Source organism: Notolepis coatsorum (genome assembly GCF_963971535.1).
Source record: "Notolepis coatsorum genome assembly, chromosome: 5".
Classification (NCBI taxonomy): domain Eukaryota; kingdom Metazoa; phylum Chordata; class Actinopteri; order Aulopiformes; family Paralepididae; genus Notolepis; species Notolepis coatsorum.
In genome coordinates, this window is record NC_140169.1 from 5,240,523 (window position 1) to 5,263,707 (window position 23,185).

General features: G+C 52.3%; 1 protein-coding gene across 1 annotated transcript in view; it reads left to right on the forward strand.

Moving 5' to 3' along the window:
* LOC311229255 (inactive dipeptidyl peptidase 10-like) overlaps positions 1-23,185 on the forward strand; it is a gene marked incomplete at both ends in the record, with an annotated part of 310,035 nt that overhangs the window by 265,222 nt on the left and 21,628 nt on the right. The window lies entirely within an intron of this gene.

Consider the following 23,185-nt stretch of genomic DNA (forward strand, 5'->3'; position numbering starts at 1 on the left):
TCCTGGGCTCTCCCTCGCTGCCATCCCCTGCTGCTAGTGCTGTAGCTTTGCTCAAAGACTATCCGATGCTACTGTAGCTACTAGCCAGGCTCCAAGCGAAGCTGCCAGGACGGCCCTCTCCAGCTCACGGCTCGGCCATGGAAGTAGAGCTGCGCCCCGGAGCAGAAAGCGTTCTGCCCTATGTGCTTTCGCATCGCCAAACTCCCCAGGCTCGGGTGATGGGTCCGACTCCCCGAGGATGAAACGTCCTCGCCTGCGGTGCTCTGCAGCTCATGCCAGTGCGGTCATTTCAACGGCGAGTATCATCGACGGAGGTACCGCTGTAAATGGGCTGCTCCACACGGCGCTGCTGCCCGTCCAGCCGGCTACCTCCGCCGACACCTCCACTCAATCTGCTACACCTGGAAATGCAGACGCTACCCCTGTGGCTTCTCACCATAGAAACCTGGCCATCTACGACGGGGGATGCATCCATGGACAGCCAGAGATCCTACTCATCGGAGATTCCATCACCAGGTTTTTGCAAATACCTCACGGCATTACATATTGTTTTTCCGGTTTAAAGGTTACTGACTTGCTAGAGTGTACTCCTGAAATCATCGACAGATATCCCTCCGCCCACACCGTCATCATTCATATCGGAGCAAATGACATAATGGCTAGACAATCCGCTAAACTCCAATCTGACTTTGAATCACTCATTCTCACTGTTGAGAGTCTGGGCAAAATATGCATTGTGTCCGGCCCCATTCCATCCATAGGTCGTGGATCTGAACGATTTAGCCGTCTGTTCTGGTTGCACCAGTGGCTACAGACCTATTGTACTGCTACAGGACTTTGCTATATAAATAACTTTGATCTGCTCTGGTCCAGGAAATACCATTACAGACCCGATGGCATCCATCCAAACATATCAGGGGTAAATGTGCTAAAGCATAGCGTCATACAATGTGTAGCATCACTGGCCTGACAACTAGGCCTATCTGGCTCTGTAGACCATCTACAGAAGCTGCCTAAGCTATGAAGCTTCCCCATCCCAGTCATCATAAATCACTGGTCACAGTGTAGTCCACGGGAATCTGGTGGCAGGTTTCGCCGGGGCGCGAATGCCTGTCATCTGTGCCCACTGTCACAACCACCCAGTAAACTAGGACCTAAGGCTATCAAAATGGCCTTGTTAAATGCCCGTTCTATAGCTATTATATTAATAACTGTAATGACAATTTTGCCACCAATTTTATTTGTATCACTGAATCCTTCAATTTTGTCCAACATGTCTCAGGCCCCACACACAACAAAGGTAACACACTTGATCTTGTTTTTACTCTTGGATTAGACATAGATAACGATAGGTTATGTAGATAACCTAGTTATATTAGTATTGGCTGAGCGTCCCGCTCTGCGCCTTATGAGATACCCCTTATCTCCTATGATACCTACTGTATCTCCCACGAACAAAAATACATGCACCCCACCTGTATGGGGCCCCGCCCCCATGGTGGCACCGCCCATATAACCGTGACTCTGGTCACCAAACACTCTTCCTCGCCAAAACCCGTCCCAGGAAAAGATCCCTCAAGAGGGAACTCAGGGCCGCGCAGAGCGGGACGCTCAGCCAATACTAATATATCGTATTTGCTTCGCGTCCCGCTCTGAGCCTTATGAGATATGGGGAAGAGCGGACGCGAGGCCCGACAAATGTACCCCCTGAGGACCCGTAAGCCCACATCAAGGGGTGCGGGGAGCCCTGTCACCCCATCCTTCCTAATGAAGGAGGGGCGCAGTCAACTCCACCTGAATGCGAACAAGAGGGAACTAGAACCCCTTGAACACACCGTACAGGCGGAACCACGTGCGACCCAACACACTGTGGCCCATACCCATACACTCCTGCTACCCGACCAAAGGACGGGAAGCAGGAAAGGCCACAGACCCCAGAACCGCCTGGGAGACAGAACCCCCGGTCATGTACATGAGGTAAAACCTTACAAAGGGGCCCGGGGAGGACCATGAAGCTGCAGCACAGATGTCCCCCACCGAGGCCCCACCCAGGAGAGCGGCAGAAGCAGCCACCCCACGAGTGGAGTGCGCCCTGACGCCCCCAGGGGGATCCTGCCCAGCCAACGTGTAGCAGAGGGTAATGCTCTCGCACAACCAATGGGACAGGCGCTGCTCCGACAGTGCCTTACCAGCACGAGCCCCACCGTAACAGACAAAGCTGGTCGGTAACCCTGAAGTCCTGAGTACGGCTGAGGTAAATCCCCAAGCACGGACTGGACATGACAGGTGAAGGCCCGCATCTAACTCACTAGTGTGAGGAGGAGGACGAAACGCCTGAACCACAATATCCCGGGAGCGGAAGGAACTCCGGATATTCTTAGGCACGAAAGCAGGATTAGGTCGCAGAGTGACACCGCAATCGGTCCGAAAAGACAGGCACTCTGGACGTACCGAGAGAGCACAGAGCTCACCTACGCGTTTAGCGGAAGTGACAGCCAGTAGGAACGCGGTCTTGAAGGACAGCTGTCCCAACGGCGCCTGCTCGAGCGGCTCAAACGGGGCCAAGGACAACCGACCGAGGACCAATTGAAGATCCCAAGTCGGAGCCAAGGAGCGTTGCACCGGCTTAACGCGTCGAGCGCCAAGCAGGAAACGCTTCACAAGAGGGTGGCTGAACAAGACATCCCCTCAAACCCCTCATGATAGGAGGATATAGCTGCTGCATATACCCTCACCGTCGAAGCCGACAGTCTATCAAGGAGAGACTGGAGGTAACTAAGGACAGCATCCAGGGGGCAGGAGACTGAGTCCCGGCCCCCCGCCTTACACCACACTTGGAACATACGTCATCTGCCCGCGTAAGCGCGACAGTGGAGGGAGCATGCGCATTCCAGATGGTAACACCATCAGGATCAAGAACCCGCGCCCCTCAACGTACCCGTCCCAACAACTGACCTAACAGATGTATGGGGAAGAATCCCTGGCGGCACGGCATCGGTCCCAGACCTGCCTGGCCATGTCCAGACGTAATCCTCACCCGTCAGGATGAGGACCGCCCCGCGACAGTACCTCTGCACCCACATTCTCCCTGCCGGGGATGTGGGGAGCCCATAGCCAGCCGCCCGCCGCCTGGTGCAGACAGGGGGAGGGTACTCCTCCCTGTCTGTCGATACACGACACTGACGTCGTATCGTCCGTCCTGATCAACACCATATGTGGACCAGAAGGACCGCTTTCAACACCAACACATTGAACGTAGCGCAGACCGGGCAGCATGGTTTGCCAGCTGCCCCCCACTGCGTTGGCCCGACGCGTCACCAGCGAGGGAGGTGTCGGTGAAAACACGACGTGAGACAGCGCCGTAACCGTCCTAGGACGGAACCTCCCGAGCGTGTTGACAACACGCTCTGAGATGGATGCCCATAGCCCTCCAACCGTTGACTGGGAAGAGGAGTACTCTACATCCAGTCTACAGCAACCCCAGGCTGGTAGAGACCTGCCTGGTACGAGACCTGACGATCCACCTTGACCGCGAAGGACCAGAACGTCATCAGGGCAGAACACTCCATAACCCCGGACGACGCAGAGGCCCCAGTGCGGCCTCCACGCACTTGGTGAAGATGCGGGGAGCCAGAGAAAACCGAACGGCAGCCTCTGGTATTCATACGCTAACCCTGCAAAGGAAGCGTAGGTAAGCCCTAGGATGGAAGATCGGGGATGCGCATACGCATCCTACAGGTCTATGGAGGAGAACCAGACCCCCACCTGACAGTGTTCAACAGGTAGGAGACGATCCAAAAAATGCTGAACCTTCCCATGGGACAGGTCCAGCCTGGGTCTTACACCCCTCCCTCCCGACTTCTCGGGCAGAGAACACCGGGAGGAGAACGCCACGACGATGGCTTGCTTCGTCCACAGAGATTGGATCTCGTTGACCAGAGCTGTCACTGCTGGAGACCCTGACAATAGGGTCTGTACCAAACCTGAAAACGGGTGGGGTTGTGTAAACACAAGTCCCCGCCTCAGCGTTCTCTCCATCCACCTTGACATATGGTACTGCCGTAGTCATATGTGACGACACTCCCAACGCACCCGCCGTCACGTGGCGCAGGTCCGCCAGGAACTGTAGATAGTTGGCCCGGTCCCCCCGCTGTGCGTAGCCAAACCTGGAACCGTGCGAGGAGCGCATTCCGTGTCGGAACACCTGACCCTGACACCACCCACGAGGCAATCGCACCCAAGGGGGAACCCCGACAGAAAGGGCCGGTCTGATACGGGGGGCTTCCGATGAAAAAAGCCCCCCCACTGAACACCCCTCCAGAACATGCTGAAGGAGTTGTTCTGCAGCCGGACATGCAAGGTGTAAGGCCCCCATGGGTTCCTACACACCGTAGCCCTGCAGTGATATTACTACCACCCCAAATCATGTGAGCTGCGACCACTTGCCAATATTTCAGGAGTGGGAGGCACCAACATGATACCTGGCCTGGCGAAGGCGAGGCCGGGGAAGCCCCCCTGCTGACAACACTTAAGTTGACAGACGTAACACCAGGCTCAACCAACACAGTTCAAGGTGTGGGAGCCGCTTGACAGCACAACATTCTCACGGACAGACCCAGGCTCAGCCATAAACTGGGTGTCAGCCCCTGTCCCCATGAGAAGCGAAAAGGGGGGCCGCCCGCGCATCAACGAAGGCACGCGGCCCGCAGCCAAAGGAAACAATCAGAGCCCACTTCTTCCGCTGGTGTTGGGGAAGGGAGTGATCGGAGAGCGAGCTGCTTGCGGCAGGACGGTGACGGCTTGTTTGTTCAAGCCGAACCCATCCTACATGGCCGATCCCTCGGCCGCCAAGGCTGTCGGCCTTGTGGACACCTGTCGAATCAACGCCCAGGATACCTCTGGCGGGGGAAAAACATGGCCGCCTGTCGAGGGCCCCGTCATCGCCGCTGACGAGGCCGTGCTCTCTCTTCTTCTGGCTGCGCGGTGTGAGGCGGTGTAGGGCCTAGGACAATACCGCCCGCGCTCCAGCAGAAGACCAAAATCCCCTGCGGAGAGGGGAACCCTGAGCGGTTATAGCTTGCGGCTGGGTCAAAGCTAATAACGTCAACAACCTCGCGCGATGTGTCGACGTTGGCTGGCCCTCAAGGCCCCTCCACCAGACACAATTTTTTTAATAGAAAAAAACAGCAATTCGAACACAGTTCTAATCGTTGCCAATTCCATACCAAGCCTTAACAGCCCACCAGCCACTCGCCAGGCCGACCCACCCATGGTGTCGGCCGGGCGGGGCATTGTTTCAATATGTCAAAAACAAAGGACTGATGTTAACACGGAGCACCAGTGGTGATTGCAAACAGCAACCTCCACTGTGGTGTGCACCATGAAAAGGTTAAATGAATAAAAGAGCTAAACCACAAAATACTGTAGAATGAGCAAACCCATACACACAAAGTTAAGGGGAGACGGACCAGAGCGAACTAGTCCCGCCTTCATTCAAAATATTCACAACAGGACACCAGCCCTAGTTTAGCCCATTTACCAAAAAAGGTAAACAAAGCCCCCCCCCGCACTACTCCCCCAGTATACCGATTGACCGTCAGTATGAATGGTTGAGAGGAGAGAAAACTGTAGCAAGACAGACCTTCTCATAGCAGAGTGACAAAACGAAACAATAGCCCACTACACAGGGCCGCCTCAGGGGGTGGGGGGCCTCGCGTCTAAATACGCACAGGGCCTCACATTTCTCCCAGGCGGCCCTGCCCTTATACTACTGCAGCCTAGCGCGAGGCGATGTGGGACTCAGAACAACAATTGCCTGCGCACAGACACGCAACATGTTTACCATGTCGGCTGGACCCATAGCCCCACTACCCGACGCCAACCCAGATGGGAACACTGTAACTGAGAGGTACAATTCCCTGACTGTATTAATAAGTATGGTATCATTAAACCACTACTGTCTTATGTACATTACTACTGGCCATACAGTACACAGGTATATGATGAGAACACCTCCACAATGACACGGTTCCACACAAATCTGGATTTAATAATATTTATTAGCAGCAATGATAGTATATAACAATACTTTACGTAGGGTCGCGCTTATAAGGCGAAAGAGTGTGCGTGAGTAAATCAATAACGTAAGTCCATTATCATATTACGCAGGAGATAATGAATACCACCTGTATCTTAGGAATTATATCTATGGTACACTAGTAAGGCAGCGGGAGATACTGGTAGGGTCCCTCCGGTTGTAGGCCAGCAAGGGGAGAGGAAATGTCGGTAGCAAAGTCTGGATCAACGGGGACTCAATAAGCTCCTGCTACGGGAGACGGTACATTACTCTCTTGATCGGCAGACGAAAGCAGCAGCTATTCTCCGGTATGCAGCTCCGCATTGAAGAAAGCTAGCCAGCCTCGGGCGTCCTAGAGGCGGGCTCGACGATGCTCCTCACAGGGTAAATCCCACACAATGGTGGGTGTAGACGATTCTCCGCTCCATCAGATACAGGACCAAAGCAAATATAATCCAGCCGAAAAGGGCTATGTAGTCGTCGGGTAGGTTATCCAGTGTACATGTCCACACGGTCCTCGTCTAGGGCTCCTCGGGTGAAGGCGCCAGGGTAAGCTGCCCAGCCTGGATAAGCACACTAGCTGGTGCGAGGAAACGTTGGTGATGCTGGTCACTGTAGAACGGTAGCCGCACGATACACTATACATAAATAGACTATTACTGAATTAATAGAATAGGTCGAACTCGACGGTACAGCGTTAAACTCTGATACTTCAGCTATCAATTCGCACGCGGTCTCAATGCTCTATTTGGCGCCAAACGGGCCCTACTTCACCGCACGTTGTATCGTGGGTGAGGCTTCACTTGGGTAACTCGAACTACTTCTGTATTCACCTGCGCCATATCTATACGTTAGGTGAACAAACTAGTACTAGCCTTATTCCTGTCTCGTATTCTTGCGCAGAGCCGTTCATGTCCAGGCAAGTCTGTGGCGGTGACTTTGAACTAGACCTTGGGGGTATGGCAGTGGCGCCTAGGGGACCGCTGTCCAATAGGAGAACGAAATATTATGGTCTGTACTAGGTTAAAGGGATATTCCGTGTATATGTACAAAGAATACACAAGGGATATCAGACGATATACAAATATTATGCAATATATATCAATCAATAAATATATATATTCGGTTTAATCTGATCCTTCGTAACAGCCGCCTCCTAATTAGTCCCACCTAATTAGATAAGCAGAGACAGATTAACCGCACTGTCCACTACTCAATGTCCGTTGTGAGGGTAGGCAATTCACAAAGTCAGTGGGTCATGGTCGTCATTAAGCGAGTCGGGGAGCCTTGGCAACTCTATCAGCCTCGCCACGGGTCGGGTGTATGTCCGCCTCTGGCCGAGCACTTCTGCCGCTCTGACCTTTCCGTCGGCACCAGTGATCACTTTGCTTACGCGGCCGGCCGGCCACGCAGCTCGGGGTAGTGACTGGTCTATGATCATGACGACTGGACGGGATGAAGGGGGGCTTAGGAGGAAGCGGGCCTGAGACTGCTTTGATCTGTGCTTGGCTGTGCCTCCTCCTCCTCCGTCTGTTTTTCTTGTTTGCTCTGTACCCCGTCTGAGGAGGGGCCGGTTCTGGCCGCCCTGTCAAGGAGTCGCTTGGGGTGCTAGGTTCGAGGTCAGCTACGTCTGAAGCGCAGCTGAGGGGGGTGGAGTTCCGAACTCCCTCTTGTGCCCACGGTTCTCTCACGGGCCTCTCGCTTAATGTCAATAGCCTCTCAACGGGCTGTACGAGGGAGTGGCCGGTGTCGCTCGCCTTTGTGTGTAGGCAGCGTGTAGACGTGGGTTGACTGTCAAGTCCGTAGAGGGGGCCCTGGAGCGTCCACCCCAGTCGGGTCTGAACCGCGACTGGGCATCCTTTGGGTCCGATGTGGGCCGCCTCAATTGGGAGAATGAGGTCCGCGTGGTCGGAGCCGATGAGCAGGGTCGGTGTGGCGCCGTCGATAAGCGGTATAGGTAGTTGACGTAGGTGCACATACTTCGCCATCAGCTGTGGGATGGGGTAGGTGTACTGGGACAGGCCTATGTTGTGGCTGGTGAAGACGTTGGTTATACTATACTGCTTCTCGGGCTGGTCCACCGGTGCTATCTTGAAGGAGACCTTTTCACCTTTTTTGGTCTTCTGGTCCCTTCTGATGGTGCGTATGGTCATGGTACCTTTGGCACCCCGCAGGCCCAACTGGGCTGCGGCGGAAGCGAGGAGGAGAGTCTTTTCAGACCCATCGTCCAGGACGGCGTAAGTGTCCAGGACCTTGTCCTCGTAGCTCAGGAGCACTCTGACCACTTTGATGAGCACTCGGGGGGTCCCGCTATGCTGGTCAATGTGGAGCACTCCTGTTGGTCGGTTGCTTTGAATCGTCTGGGGTGGTGCCGACTCGCGGCCGTCCGAGTAGCACCGTGACTCCCAGTGTCTGCTGTAGCAGTCGGGACAGTAGGGAGCGGTCTGGTGGATCTTTGGTACTGGTGCCACCGCCTCGGCCTGGTACATTACCGTGACGGGCCCACTTTGTTGTCCTGGCGGACGCTTGTTGATGTCATGCAGGACCTCCAAGTGGGTGCCGCCGCACCTGCCACACTTCTTCTTCAAGCGGCACTCAGCTGCCATATGGCTGCGCGCGCAGCGGAAGCAGCGGCGGTGGTCCTTGATCCACTGACTCACCTCGTCCGTGGTCAGTTTTCCGAAAGTGTCGCATTGATACAGCCGATGTTCCCCTTCACAGTACTGGCATTCAATCTTCCACTCCTCTTTCGTCGAGGGGGTGTTGTGGTTCTTGTGCTGCGGTACTGATTCGGCTTGGTGCATAACGGTCACCGACCGGCGGTTATCATTTAATCCCCGAGGTCCTGGTCTTGGGCTTGGTCCACTCCATACGAACGTGTCCAGTCGTAAGCTGCTGACCTCCCTGGCGAGGAACTCAGACAGGTCTAGGAGGGATGCCTCTGGGCCGTTGGGGTCACGGTGGTCTCTCTGCCGCCGAAAACGCTCTTGTCGGGCGGGAGGGAGCTTCTCTAATATTATCTCTACATTAGAGTTAGCGTACAGTTCGTATATCCCTTTTTCCTTTTGGGACCCCAGCATCCCTACCAGGGACTGTACCTTGATAGAGAGGTCATCTAATGCTCTGTTGTCTCTGGCAGGGGGGAGACGGTCAATGTCTCTTATCTCCTGTATCACGTAGTCCCATATGCGTCTGTTACGTTCTGGACACCGACAGTGGTCGGTGACCACCCACATTCCTGGCATATGTCACTGGGCTTGTCACCTGTCATTTCCCTGTCAATTAGTGCTGTCACTTAGGGGTGGTTCCTGATTGGCTGTCACGGGGGTGTGTGTGGAATGTTGGTATTTGGTGTCTATGTAACCTACCTGTCTTCTGCTTGTTCATTGTCAGGTCTTCACTAATTGCGTTCGGGGATAACGCGGACGGTTCTACTCTGGACCTCCAATAAGCTCCTATTTACCTTATTTCCACTTGTGCTATTTAGCACTTGTCTCTCTTAGAATTTACTCTGTGTTCTTACTATTAAAGTCGAACCTGTTCAAGAGTAAACACTCTCCGTCTCTGTGATTGCCTTCACCCATTGGAATTCACCTACCTCCATTCTGACAGAAGACCTGACCATCAGAATTCCATGGAGGCCATCATGGAGATGCTCCAGGCGCAGGGAGCAGCCCAGACACGGATGGAGGAACATCAACAGCTGGTCAGCGCCGAGTTAATCCGACTCAACGGGATCGTCGGATCATCCCAAGCGGTGGCGCAGTCGGCGTTGGCCACAGCCCGACAAGCCCAAGAAGGAGTGGCTGGTGTTCAGTCGGCGACGGGAGAAGCAGCGCTCCACGCAGAGGAGAGTCGGGGGGTGTTCGGGGTCCAGGAACGGTCCCACGAGCCACGTCTGCAGGCGCCCGCTCGCTATGACAGATCACCGGATGGTTGTCGGGAATTCATCACCCAGTGTCTACTTGTTTTCCGGCTGCAACCACGATCATTTCCATCGGAGACAGCACAGGTGGCATATATTATCACACTGCTCACCGGTCAAGCTCTCTCCTGGGCTACGGCGGAATTAGAGGCGGGGGCGATAATCTGCGACAGTCTGGACGCCTTTACCCGGGAGTTGAGAAGAGTATTCAATACTTCCCGGGTACTCTCGATCTTCGAGGCTGGTGGTCGTCTTCTCGACTGCCGGCAGGGCATCCGCACGGTCGCAGCTTACGCTATCAATTTTCGGATCTTGGCTCGGGAGACAGCTTGGGCGGAGAACGTCTGCGTGGTTCTGTTCGTCAGGGGACTCTCAGCGCGGATGCGAGATGCGCTCTCCACGCGTGAGATCCCCGAGCAGCTGGAAGTGCTGATCAACACCACCATCAAGATGGACAATCGGCACCAGGAGAGGGAGAAGGAGCGTGTCAACAACACCCAGGTATGTTTTCCTTCTTCTCCTGGTGTTGATACTTCCATGCATTACACGAGTGGGCCACTGGGTGATGAATCCATGCAGCTTGGAGCGCTGTCGCTCTCGGACGACGAGAGGCAGAGCTTCATCAAAGAGCGACGCTGCTTCCGGTGCGGCCGCACCGGTCACCGCTTCGGCAGCTGTCGGGTCCAGGCTGTATCGGCTCGGCGCCAGTCGGGAATAGAAGGTGCGCCGTCAGGCTTCGAGAAAGCGCCAGCAGGTGGGCTCATTCCTGCCAAAACCACTGATTCTCGTACATTTTTTGAGGTGGCGATCAACTGTGGGGGTGACATTAGGGGAACTAAGGCTCTCATTGACTCAGGGGCGGCGGGCAATTTTATACACGTGGGATTGGTGAAGGAGTGGGGAACCCCAGTGGAGGATTTAGGGGTTCCCTTACCAGTTTATGCCCTGGACGGTCGGCCTCTGGGCAGTGGGAGCGTCACCCAGCGCACTGTTCCTTTACACATCCGGGTGGCGGGTGGGGAGTGGGAATGGGTTAAATTTTTTGTCATCTTTTCCCCCTATTCTGTCATGGTGTTGGGTCATCCCTGGTTGTCGTCATGTGTTCGTATCATTAATTGGAGCACGGGCGAACTCTCAACGGCGGCCGACGTCAAGTCGATCGTCAGCGGGAGTTTGCCCAAACCCTTGTCTCCCCCCCCCTCTTCTCTTTTGTCTCCTCCCTCTTTCTCCAGGATAGTGGGGAGCGTGGCAGATTCTGATCTACCCTCTAATCCCGATTTGATAGGGGTGCCTGAGATCTATTGGGACCTGGCGGACGTTTTTAGCAAGACGCGTGCTAAAGCACTTCCGCCTCATAGATCATACGACTGTCCCATTAATCTTCTACCCGGTACCTCCCCGCCTCGCGGGCGAATGTTCTCTCTCTCACGCCCCGAAACCTTGGCCATGAACACCTACATAGAGGAGGCATTGCTTGCGGGGCACATACGCCCATCCACTTCCCCTGCCGGCGCTGGCTTCTTCTTTGTTGATAAAAAAGATGGGGATCAGCGCCCATGCATTGATTATAGGGGATTGAATGACGTTTCCATCAAGAACCGATATCCTTTACCTCTCATGGACACGGCCTTTGAGTGCTTACAGGGGGCACAGGTCTTTTCTAAACTTGACTTACGTAATGCATACAATCTGGTCAGGATTAGAGAGGGAGACGAGTGGAAGACTGCATTTAACACACCCAATGGGCACTATGAGTATTTGGTCATGCCCTTTGGTTTGGCTAATGCTCCGGCAGTCTTCCAAGCCCTGGTTAACGACGTGCTGCGAGACTTGATTGGGGTGTCGGTGTTTGTCTACTTAGATGATATCCTGATTTTTTCTCGCGATATGGTGCAACACCAAATGCACGTTCGGGAGGTGCTAGACCGTCTCCTCAAGCATCAACTATTCGTTAAGGCTGAGAAGTGTGTGTTTCACACGGACACCGTGTCCTTCCTGGGCTTTGTGTTGACGATGGGCGATCTGCGCATGGATCCAGCCAAGGTGAGTGCAGTTTTGGACTGGCCACGACCTTCGTCGCTCAAGGGGTTACAACGTTTTTTGGGCTTTGCAAAATTTTACAGGCGCTTTATTCGCAACTTTAGCGCCTTAGCCAATCCTTTAACAGCTCTCACTAAGGCCTCTCTCCCTGGCTTTGAATGGTCGCCTAGGGCTGAGTCGGCCTTCTGCGATCTTAAACGTCGTTTTACATCCGCTCCTGTATTGATCTGCCATGACGCAGAGGTTCCGTTCATTGTGGAGGTGGATGCCTCTGACGTCGCGGTGGGGGGGGTGCTCTCTCAGAAATGCTTAAAGGATGGGAAAGTGCACCCGTGTGCTTTTTTTTCTCGCCGTCTGTCACCAGCCGAGCGTAATTACGACGTGGGTAATCGGGAGTTATTGGCGATCAAATTGGCACTGGAGGAGTGGAGACATTGGTTAGAGGGGGCGGCACATCCTTTCATTATTTGGACTGATCATAAGAACTTGGCTTACATCCAAGGGGCTAAACGCCTTAACGCTAGCCAGGCCAGGTGGACGTTGTTCTTCACACGATTTCGATATACCATCTCCTATAGACCCGGCTCCAAGAATATCAAACCTGACGCGTTGTCGCGCCAGTTTGATCTTCCTGGTCGGGAGGAGCAGCCCCATCCCATTATTCCACCGGCCTTGATTTTGGCACCCGTGTCTTGGGGCATAGAGAGGGTGGTAAGGTCGGCGCTAACGCGGGAGCCCGATCCAGGTGGGGGTCCTCCGGGACGGTCGTATGTTCCCAAGGTGGCGCGCTCACGCTTGCTACAGTGGGCACATGCGTCATCCCTCACCAGCCACCCAGGGGCAACCAGGACCCTGGAATTTATCCGTAGGAGGTTCTGGTGGCCGACAGTGGAGGGGGATACGCGTTCCTTTGTGGCGGCCTGTCCGGTGTGCGCACGTAGTAAGACCTCTCGACGGGCACCAGCGGGTCTCCTCCGACCACTTCCTATTCCTAAACGACCCTGGTCACACATATCTCTGGACTTTATTTCTGGTCTTCCCCTTTCGGACGGGTTCACCACCATTTTGGTGGTGGTGGATCGGTTCTCTAAGGCGGCTCACTTTGTCCCTCTCCCCAAGCTTCCTTCGGCCCGGGAGACTGCTGATTTAGTTATACAGCATGTCTTTCGGGTCCACGGGCTGCCAGTGGATATCGTGTCGGACCGGGGTCCTCAGTTCGCCTCCAGGTTCTGGAAGCCGTTTGCCGCCGGCCTTGGCGCCTCTGTCAGTCTGTCGTCTGGGTTCCATCCGCAGTCGAACGGGCAGACGGAGAGGGTCAACCAGGATTTGGAGGGGGTCTTGAGATGTTACGTTGCCGGTAGTCCGGCAATGTGGAGTAGGAGGTTGGCTTGGGCTGAGTACGCGCATAATACCCTTCTCTCCTCTTCTACCGGTATGTCTCCCTTTCAGTGCCAGTATGGTTTTCAACCTCCTCTGTTTCCCGAGCAGGAGCAGGAGGCGGAGGTGCCCTCGGCCCAGGCACATGTGGCTCGCTGTCGCAGGACGTGGAAACAGGTTCGGAAGGCGCTACAGAAGGTTTCGGTTAGTACCCAACGGCAGGCTAACCGTAAGCGTCGTCCGGCTCCAGTTTATCGTCCAGGGCAGCGGGTTTGGCTTTCCACCCGGGATCTCCCTCTCCGGGTGGAATCCAAGAAGCTGGCTCCTCGCTTTATAGGACCATTTAAAGTGATTCATCGGGTTAATCCAGTGGCTTACAAGCTACGACTTCCGAGCTCTATGAGGGTTCATCCGACGTTTCATGTGTCCCTGTTGAAGCCATTCCTCTCATCGCCCTTGGCCCCGCCACTGCCTGTGGTTCCTCCGCCCCGGTTTATTGGCGGTCAACCCATTTACACGGTGCGGAGGATACTGGGTTGTAGGCGGAGGGGTAGGGGGTTTCAGTTCTTGGTGGATTGGGAGGGGTACGGGATAGAAGAGCGTTCTTGGGTGCCTCAAAGGGATATTTTAGATCCCAGCCTGATCGTTGATTTCCGGCGGCTGAATCCCGAGGCTCCTAGGTGAACGTCTGGTGCCGTTCGTCGGGGGAGGGTACTGTTACGTTCTGGACACCGACAGTGGTCGGTGACCACCCACATTCCTGGCATATGTCACTGGGCTTGTCACCTGTCATTTCCCTGTCAATTAGTGCTGTCACTTAGGGGTGGTTCCTGATTGGCTGTCACAGGGGTGTGTGTGGAATGTTGGTATTTGGTGTCTATGTAACCTACCTGTCTTCTGCTTGTTCATTGTCAGGTCTTCACTAATTGCGTTCGGGGATAACGCGGACGGTTCTACTCTGGACCTCCAATAAGCTCCTATTTACCTTATTTCCACTTGTGCTATTTAGCACTTGTCTCTCTTAGAATTTACTCTGTGTTCTTACTATTAAAGTCGAACCTGTTCAAGAGTAAACACTCTCCGTCTCTGTGATTGCCTTCACCCATTGGAATTCACCTACTTCCATTCTGACACGTCCATAACGTTGGTCGAGGGCTACTAGAGCCGCGGTGTATGGGGTAGTAGAGTTGGAATATGCCAGCGCTATATTGTGCGCTCTGGGCACCTTCAGGTGCTTGAGTAGGATAGCATACTTGTACGTTTCATCCGGTACATCGGACATCATTGTCTCTAAGCACATTCGTAGCTCTGTGTACTGTGCTCTGTTCTCGTGTGTGAAGTCCGGGAACGTCGGTGTGCCAAGGTACGATGCCATGGATGGCTGGCACATCGATGAGCGTTGTGGGAGAGGCCTCCTGGGCGAGTCTCCCCGTGCGTGTCGTCTTGGGCTGGTGCTTGGTGGGTACCGAAGGTCGGGTACCCAGGTGCTGTTCCTCGGTGCTGACGGTGCGTCAAACTCACCCGTGAGTTGAGTCGGGGGTTTGTAGTGCAGTGCCTCGGGGCTGACGTCTGGGCTGTACTGGACCTCCTGGTCCAGAGTACGTTGCTGCTGGTCGGCTTGACATTCCTCCTCTTCCTCTTCCTCTGCTAGGTCCTGGAGTCTTCTGTTCAGTCTCTCGGCGTGGTCCGGTTCTTCCCGGTTGCTGTGTCTCGTATGGACCGGCCGGGGAGGGGGTTCGGAGACGTGGACAGGATCCTCCTGTTGGCGGGGTCCCGGGTCGCTTGGTCGGGTAGGGGAATGTGTCCTAGACCCTTGTCTTGACGATCTCCGGGAGCTCCGTGCGGATTGAGGGGGTGTCGCCATGGTAATCAATTTGTCCATCAGCTGCGCCTGCAGCCGGTCGCGCTCTGCCTCGCGCTGGGCATGGGCGGCGCTGCTTCGCGCTGGGCATTGGCGGCGGCGTGCTGCACATTGGCGCGGCTTCTTTCAATGTTCTCTTCCGTCTGAAGGCGTCTGGTCTCCAGTCTTATGCGGTCGTCTTCACTCCTTTGTTGCGCCTGGAAGCGCTCTCGCTCGGTTGCAGAATGTTCGCGTTCACTGAGGGCTTGCGCTTGGAGTTGCGCGTGAAGGCGCTCTCGTTCGTCTGCAGCTTGTTCGCGCTCGCTCGTCTGTTGCGCTTGGAGTCGATCGCGTTCACCCTGAAGTCGATCGCGTTCGGTGGAGGCTGCCAGGGTGGCGATGAGTGCCTGCGCCAGCATCTTGTCCGCTTCGCTGGGGGAAGACACAGGCGGAGGTGATCGGCTTCTGGCAGTGCTCGTTGGAGATCCGTTCTCCTGTCGCGCTCCGAGGAGATCCATCTCCTGGGTGTGCGTCTCTTCTGGTAGTGGGTCGGGTTCCGTCCCTGGAGCGCTTTCTTTATCCTGGAGCTCTCCGGGGACTGTCCCGTTGGCGTTGTCGGGGGGTAAAGTCATGTCATGTCCCTCCTGGTCCCCCCTGTGAGCTTGGTCAGTTACGTTAGAACCCACTAGGGTCTCTACTGGCGGGGTCGCCTGGTCGTTAGGGTTTGGCATACTTTTACTATCCGCTTTAGTTACTTTATCCGTATTTAACTTCTTTTTAAAGCTAGGTATTGGACTGACAACGTAGTCCTCTAGGTGAAGAGGTGGCTGCCGTCTGCGCTCCGGGCGATCTAGTTTAGGAGAACCGTTTGTGGAGTGTTCATCATCGGCCATGTTAATATTAATATTATATTAATATTACGCTAATTACCCTCCGGCTCGAAGGACCAATTGTAACTGAGGGGTACAATTCCCTGACTGTATTAATAAGTATGGTATCATTAAACCACTACTGTCTTATGTACATTACTGTAACACTTCCTCCGGTCCTGGCCCTGTGGGACCAGGACTCAGACAGTATTCACAAGTACCTCCCATTAACAATAACCCTCAGTCTACATTGCCACCCGGTGGGCTGATGCCAATCTGGCATCAGCTCACACACCAACTTATTGTTATTTATTGTCAGTTGTGTTTGTTGTGTTTATTATCTGTTGTCTCCACTTTGTTAGTCTTGTGTTCCCCTGTCTGTGGTTTGTAATTATGTTTTAGTCTGGTTGTTTGTTATTGTTTTCCCAGTACTCTGTGCTCTATTGTTTCTGTCTACCACACCTGTGTCTTGTTTGTAAATTACCCTCTGTGTCCTGTCAATTAGTCTTGTGTATATAGTCCTGTCTGTCCTGCCCTGCTGTGCGCGGTCATTGTTAAATGTTACCTGTGTCGTGTATGTACCTTGTGTGTTAGTAAACTGTTCATCGTCACGCTCTGTCTCCGGTCTCATCTATACTCTGCCATCTGGGTCCATCTGTCCATCATGCCAAAGAAGCGTAGGACTAATCGTAACAGAATGACCGCGCCGAACTTGGACCCGGCAGAGAGGAGAGACGGAGCCAGCTTCGCGCTCGGGATCCTGGGCGCTTCCGTCCTGCGTGCCGACCAGGCGAACGCTCTGGGTCTGGCACCATGGGACGCAGTGGCTGGGCCAGCGGCGCCGATGACATCGGGTGCTTGCGCCGCGGCCACCCCGGTACTGGATCCCTGGGTGGGAAGTCGCCTGGTCCGCAGGGGAGCGTCGGGGACGGGGCGCGGATCCCGACGCCACAGCCCCAGGGGAAGGGGTTCCCAGGACCGCAGGTCTTCCTCGCCGGCCTGGTCGAGGTCTCCTCCGCCCTGGGAGGTTCCAGAGAATGAGCCACCACCATGGCAGACCTGGAGGACGACGTCGGATTCCGCTGCCGGAGGGACCCCGGTTGGGGGTCCTGCACCGCGTCCTGTCACCAGGGAGCCTCCGGTTCGGGGTTCGGCGGGGGGTCTCGCCACCGTGGAGACCCCAGCCCCAGGTCGCGCTCCGGAGCCGTCGTCTCTTCCTCCCATCCTTCCCTGCTCCAGCCCTCCTCGTCAGCCCCCTCCCCCCGTTCCTGTTCCCGCAGGCCCCGTCCCTCGAACCCCCATCCTCCCCCCTCTTCTTTTCGCCGATGCGGCTTCCGTCCCCCCCACCCTCCCCGTTCCCGGGGGGTCTGTTGGGTCGCCTGGGAGTCGACCTTCGAGGGCGGGGTACTGTAACACTTCCTCCGGTCCTGGCCCTGTGGGACCAGGACTCAGACAGTATTCACAAGTACCTCCCATTAACAATAACCCTCAGTCTACATTGCCACCCGGTGGGCTGATGCCAATCTGGCATCAGCTCACACACCAACTTATTGTTATTTATTGTCAGTTGTGTTTGTTGTGTTTATTATCTGTTGTCTCCACTTTGTTAGTCTTGTGTTCCCCTGTCTGTGGTTTGTAATTATGTTTTAGTCTGGTTGTTTGTTATTGTTTTCCCAGTACTCTGTGCTCTATTGTTTCTGTCTACCACACCTGTGTCTTGTTTGTAAATTACCCTCTGTGTCCTGTCAATTAGTCTTGTGTATATAGTCCTGTCTGTCCTGCCCTGCTGTGCGCGGTCATTGTTAAATGTTACCTGTGTCGTGTATGTACCTTGTGTGTTAGTAAACTGTTCATCGTCACGCTCTGTCTCCGGTCTCATCTATACTCTGCCATCTGGGTCCATCTGTCCATCATGCCAAAGAAGCGTAGGACTAATCGTAACACATTACTACTGGCCATACAGTACACAGGTATATGATGAGAACACCTCCACAATGACACGGTTCCACACAAATCTGGGTTTAATAATATTTATTAGCAGCAATGATAGTATATAACAATACTTTACGTAGGGTCGCGCTTATAAGGCGAAAGAGTGTGCGTGAGTAAATCAATAACGTAAGTCCATTATCATATTACGCAGGAGATAATGAATACCACCTGTATCTTAGGAATTATATCTATGGTACACTAGTAAGGCAGCGGGAGATACTGGTAGGGTCCCTCCGGTTGTAGGCCAGCAAGGGGAGAGGAAATGTCGGTAGCAAAGTCTGGATCAACGGGGACTCAATAAGCTCCTGCTACGGGAGACGGTACATTACTCTCTTGATCGGCAGACGAAAGCAGCAGCTATTCTCCGGTATGCAGCTCCGCATTGAAGAAAGCTAGCCAGCCTCGGGCGTCCTAGAGGCGGGCTCGACGATGCTCCTCACAGGGTAAATCCCACACAATGGTGGGTGTAGACGATTCTCCGCTCCATCAGATACAGGACCAAAGCAAATATAATCCAGCCGAAAAGGGCTATGTAGTCGTCGGGTAGGTTATCCAGTGTACATGTCCACACGGTCCTCGTCTAGGGCTCCTCGGGTGAAGGCGCCAGGGTAAGCTGCCCAGCCTGGATAAGCACACTAGCTGGTGCGAGGAAACGTTGGTGATGCTGGTCACTGTAGAACGGTAGCCGCACGATACACTATACATAAATAGACTATTACTGAATTAATAGAATAGGTCGAACTCGACGGTACAGCGTTAAACTCTGATACTTCAGCTATCAATTCGCACGCGGTCTCAATGCTCTATTTGGGGCCAAACGGGCCCTACTTCACCGCACGTTGTATCGTGGGTGAGGCTTCACTTGGGTAACTCGAACTACTTCTGTATTCACCTGCGCCATATTTATACGTTAGGTGAACAAACTAGTACCAGCCTTATTCCTGTCTCGTATTCTTGCGCAGAGCCGTTCATGTCCAGGCAAGTCTGTGGCGGTGACTTTGAACTAGACCTTGGGGGTATGGCAGTGGCGCCTAGGGGACCGCTGTCCAATAGGAGAACGAAATATTATGGTCTGTACTAGGTTAAAGGGATATTCCGTGTATATGTACAAAGAATACACAAGGGATATCAGACGATATACAAATATTATGCAATATATATCAATCAATAAATATATATATTCGGTTTAATCTGATCCTTCGTAACAAACACCGTTCAACAAACCCCGCCGGAACACAAGGTAACATACCTGGCTAGGCAACCTAGCCACGGCCTACCCTGTTGTCAACCCATTTACCCGAAAAAAAGGTAAATAGGACTCAGCAAAAAAACCCACAACAGCTACCGACTGACCTTCATTGATGAACCGGGCAAGCGGAGGGAGAGTGACAACATCTCACGGCGGAGACATTAGAACAGCGTAGCAATTAGCAGTAGTAATAGCATGCGGCATTAGCGATAGCATGTAGCATAGCATTAGATGTTTTAGTAGCACGCCCAAGACAGCTTGGAAACCGTTCCCTGCAGTGAACGTTCACCAAACCATCCTGCCCCCGGCGCCAACACACAACATGGTTGTGTAACAAAACAAACCAGCATTACTAACACTAATACCCATGCCTGAAGACACAGGGCCTACCTGAGTACAAGCTGGCCCGACAGCCAGTCTTGTACAGCTGAACCTCGATGTGCTGTCATCAAACGAGGAACATCAACATAGGCCCGTCGTGTCGCCGAAAACATGCGTTGAAGATGCCAGGGGCCAGCAACCTCCGGTAAGCTTTCAACATTATGACTCTGATCCTTTTCATCCTGCTAGTTATCGTATGGTGCACGCATCCATTACGCTGGGACGAAAATAGAGGAAGAGTGTTTGGTGACCAGAGTCACGGTTATATGGGCGGTGCCACCATGGGGGCGGGGCCCCATACAGGTGGGGTGCATGTATTTTTGTTCGTGGGAGATACAGTAGGTATCATAGGAGATAAGGGGTATCTCATAAGGTGCAGAGCGGGACGCGAAGCAAATACGATATATAACATTGTTTATGAGGAAATTATTTTAAGTGATCACAAATGCATACTTTTTAATTTAGTTTTTAAAACTGACACTATTTCCACTAAGCGAGTTAAACGCTCGCGCATGCTAAATGACCTCTCAGCAGAAACATTTTCCACAGCCTTTGAGAGCAGTGCGGTGCCATCTCTGAACGTTAATGGCGACATTGATACTTCAGTGCATGCTTTTAACCGACATTTTAGATGTAGTTGCTCCTCTGAAATCCTGCACTGTTCGCACTTTAAATTCCTCTCCCTGGCTAAATGAGGATATTCGTTGTTTTAGACGAAATTGCCGGTGTATTGAGCGAAAGTGGAAGTCCACTCAGCTTAATGTACACCGTCTTCATTTTAAGCAACTTTTAATTGATTTTAACAGTATGGTTAAGGATGCGAGAGCTGCCTATTTCACAAACTTAATCTCATCTAGCAAACTAAACCCCAGAGTCCTATTTGACACTATTAATATCATTGTCAGTCCACAAACCCCTGTCACACCTGTTTTATCTGCTGAGTCAGGGCAGGTATTACACCCTCCACCTCAATCCAACCGTTATCTCCTAACAGTCAGTCTACTCTAAATTCCTTCTCACCCATTTCCCTCCACGACCTAACAGAGCTAGTGAGAAGCACAAAAACCTCCTCTAGCCCATTAGACACCATCCCAGCCTCTCTATTAAAGGACGTTTTCGGCACTATTGGTCCCAGTCTGCTTTCCATCATAAATCTCTCTTTGGTCTCTGGTCAGGTCCCCGCCTACTTCAAACAGGCAATCGTTCAGCCGCTTTTAAAAAAGCCAAGTCTGGACGCCTCGTTACCAAGTAACTATCGGCCCATCTCCAAATTATCATTTATGTCCAAGATTTTAGAAAAAATTGTTGCCAACCAGCTTATATCCATTTTAAATGAACACCACATTCTCGACAAATTCCAGTCGGGTTTTCGTAAGCAACACTCCACGGAGACTGCACTTTTAAAAGTAACCAATGATCTGATTATGTCCGCCGACTCAGGTAGATGCTCCATTTTAGTGCTACTGGATCTCAGTGTTGCATTTGACACTGTAGATCACAACATTCTGCTAAATAGGCTCAGAGATTGGGTGGGTGTCACAGGGATTGCACATGAGTCCTATCTCTCAGGTAGATGTTTCTCAGTCGGAGTAGGCCCCCATGTGTCTGAGTCTGTTACCCTTTCCTGTGGGGTCCCCCAGGGCTCGGTACTTGGTCCGATTTTATTTTCACTATATTTGCTCCCATTAGGACACATTATTAACGCTTTTAAAGGCATCTCCTACCACCTTTATGTGGATGATATCCAGCTGTATTGCTCTTTTAACCCTGATTGCCCTGATGATTTTAATTCTAATTTTATTGTTTTAAATGAATGTCTGTCGGCCATTAAGGCCTGGTTAGCTAGCAACTTCCTCCAGCTAAATGAGGCCAAAACCGAGGTGCTCATCGTGGCCTCTGATGGCGTTGCATCTAGGGTGGCTGGTTGCCTTGGGCCCCTAGAAACTAATGTGAGCCCCAACCTCAGGAACCTTGGGGTAAACGTTGATCAGGCCATGCACCTCGACACCCATATCAAGTCGGTGACCCGCACCTGTTTTTTTCCATCTCAGGAATATTGCTAAACTCAGGTCGATGGTTTCCCACTCTGACCTAGAGTTGATCAAGTTTCAAGTTTCAAGTTTCTTTAATAGTTGTCATACAGAAGTACAGAATACTTTTATACAAAATGCTTCTTACTGTTACGCTCCAGAGACTGTGCAAGACAAGATAAGTATGAAATAAGATAACATAGTATAGCATGTAAATTAGAAGTTAAAAAATTAGGTCACAGTGTTCAGTATAGACATATGTACAATGTTCGATGCAGAGTAGACGTAACTGAGTTACCATTTATCCATGCCTTCGTTTCTTCTCGTCTAGACTACTGCAATTCGGTTCTCACCTGCCTCAATAAATCATCCATAGACCGCCCCCAGTTCATCCAAAATACTGCTGCAAGACTGCTGACCAGATCAAGCAGAAGGTGTCACATTACTCCAGTTCTGGCCTCCTTGCACTGGCTTCCTATACATTTTAGAATTAATTTCAAAGTCCTGGTGCTCACTTTCAGAGCTCTGCACGGCCAGGCACCAGAATATTTAACTGACCTGCTGGAACCATATGTGCCCAGCAGGACCCTGAGGACAGCTGACCAGGATCTGTTGGTCATTCCGCGCACCAGGTTGATCACCAAAGGTGACAGAGCCTTTCAATCTGTAGCGCCTAGACTCTGGAATGCCCTTCCTCGTGGCCTAAGAGCTGTATCGTCTGTTGAAATTTAAAAAAATCAGCTAAAAACATTACTGCTTAAACAGGCCTTTGGGTAATGTTTGAGCTTCTCCTTCAGGTATAGAATATGTCTTTTGTTTTGTTTTGTTTCTCTGTGATGCATTGTGTTTTGTTCTATCTTATCTCTTGAATGGTTTCTTGCTTTTTATTTTTATTTTATTTTATTTCTGCTGTATGTAAAGCACTTTGTGAGTTGTCTCTGTGAAAAGTGCTATATAGATAAACTTTACTTACTTACTTACTTACTTACTTACTTACTTACTTACTTACTTACTTACTTACTTACTTACTTACTTACTTACTTACTTACTTACTTACTTACTTACTTACTTACTTACTTACTTACTTACTTACTTACTTACTACTACTTACACATACATAGAGGGAGAAAGAACTTCAGCTTTACTGTACAAAAGTATATTTGTCGGTAAACGGTTAGCAGGAGATACACATTTGAAGGGGAAGTTCAGTTATGTTGGTCTTTTTTCAGATATTTTGCTATCTGGTTGGCTGTATTACAGCAACATTCTTATATGATGATGAATGGTTAGGTAGCTGGTAGGTCCTAACCCAAAACCAAAAGAAAATTAACTCTACAACCAGGGCCATACACAGTGTATGTCAGACACACACCTAAGGGTGTCTGAGCGTGAAGAACACATGCAGA